Below are 1,973 nucleotides of genomic sequence, written 5' to 3'. Positions count from 1 at the left end.
CCTCTTGGTTGGCGGACTGCATTTCTTTTTGCTACCAGCAAGCAGGCATTCCGCTACAAGCCCGTGTGAAAGCACACTCTATCAGGGCCATGGCAACGTCAGTAGCACACCTCTGGTCGGTGCCGCTTGCTGACATTTGTAAGGCTGCGACCTGGAGTTCTGTCCACACATTCGCAGCCCATTATTGCTTAGATAAGGCTGTTAGGCAGGATTCCATCTTTGGCCAGTCTGTTCTACGCAACTTGTTTTCAGTTTAATTACCCAACAGCTTTCCACCGATCCATTTAGAGTTCAGGATGCTCTCCTAACCAGAATGCCACCCCTGTTGTTGTGCCTGTCGCACGTCTTTGGATGCATATGGTGCATTGCTCGGGCATCCTCAGCTCGGTACTCACCCATATGTGAAGACTACCATCTCTCTTGTCCTGTGAGAAAGCAGAGTTGCTTACCTGTAAAAGGTGTTCTCACAGGACAGCAAGATGTTAGTCCTCAATCCTCATGAAACCCACCTGCCATCCCGCAGTGTTCGGTTCATTTACGTTTTTCTTATTTTCTTTTTCACACGTACTGTTTGCTATATTACAAGACTGAAGGGGGACCCCGGCTAGATGCAGGGTTGGTGCTATGTTGGGCATGCCCAGTAGGTGCATGCATATTATAAAATCGGGTGTAGATTTCTGTGTGCCGAGTTGCACGCACAAACCTACACCCGCGCACAATTCTTAAAATCCGGCCTATAGCTGTTTGAACAAGCGTACATAACAGATATCAGCCTGTAATTTTATTATTTAATTTCAATGCTATTTAATTTAATCTACTAATTAATTGATTATCAATTTTTATTTTAATATTATCAATTCTTAATTTTAAAGTATTTACTTTTATTCCTTTCATCCACTTAACAAATTCTTTTTAATTACTTTTATTATTATGATTGTATTTTCTTTATAATTTATTGATTATATACAGAAATTGTGAACCATTGTGAAGGTAAATACCAAACATCGATACATAAAACTGAATAAATAAAAGAAAAATAAAAAGAGCACTCCACGGTGACTGGAGTGGCAAGAGGCCTGTCCTCTGAGTCTCAGCAACCACGAGTTTGATCCTGGTTTGGAGGAATAAGGAGGGAGGCGGAACAGAGATACTAGTCAAGTTTTTTTTTTCTTTTTTTTTCCTTTTCTTCTTCTTCTCCTCCCCCCCCCCCCCCACCCAACTCTCTGCAAAAAAATTTTTTGCCTCCTACAAGCCCCGTTTTCCTGAAAACACATGGTCCTCCCAAGCACATTTATTACAAATTACTGGTGATTCAAAGGGCTGTGAGGTCAAGGGGTGGGGCAGGGCAGTGGGTGGAGGGAATTCCTGCACAGAGCCAGAGGACCTGTTCAAAGTGACTTGACCATGGAAGAAAGGAGTAAACACCTGAAGCACAGCACGGCAAAAAAACAGCTCTCCTTTGCCCAAAAAAATGCTTCTGTCTTTTATACCTTTGAATTTCTAGGTGGAAGTGCACCGCACCAGGATGTACTGCAATACCAGGGCGATGCGTGGAGCGGACGGAGCAAGCCCTCGTTCCGGCTCCCTGTTCTAAAAATCAGTTTAGTACAGGGTCCCCAGATAGGGGACGTATAAGATATTAAACTGATAAGAACAGATTTTTTTTAAATTAATAAACAGTCGGTTATATACAAGGGCTGGATTTTAAGACCTACGCACGGCGTAGATTTGTGTGCACAACCCGGCGTGCACAAATCTACGCCCGATTTTATAACATGCACGTGCGCATGTAATAAAATCCAGGGTCGGTGCGCGCAAGGGGATGCACACTTGTGCACCTTGCATTCACCAAGCCCTAGGGGAGCCCCGATGGCTTTCCCTGTTCCCTCCGAGGCCACTCCAAAATCAGAGCGGCCTCGGAGGGAACTTTCCTTCCTTCCCCCCCCCCCCCCCCCCCCCCCCGCCTTCTCCTC

General features: G+C 45.1%; 1 non-coding gene across 1 annotated transcript; it reads right to left on the bottom strand.

Moving 5' to 3' along the window:
• Positions 1 to 1,505: 1,505 nt before the first annotated feature.
• LOC115086336 lies at positions 1,506 to 1,688 on the bottom strand. Its single transcript, XR_003855233.1, has one exon. It is a non-coding gene; the product is annotated as a U2 spliceosomal RNA (small nuclear RNA).
• Between the last annotated feature and the right edge of the window lie 285 nt (positions 1,689 to 1,973).

The sequence above is a fragment of the Rhinatrema bivittatum genome, chromosome 2, assembly GCF_901001135.1.
Source record: "Rhinatrema bivittatum chromosome 2, aRhiBiv1.1, whole genome shotgun sequence".
NCBI classification, from domain to species: domain Eukaryota; kingdom Metazoa; phylum Chordata; class Amphibia; order Gymnophiona; family Rhinatrematidae; genus Rhinatrema; species Rhinatrema bivittatum.
This window is presented reverse-complemented; position numbering and strand designations above follow the sequence as displayed.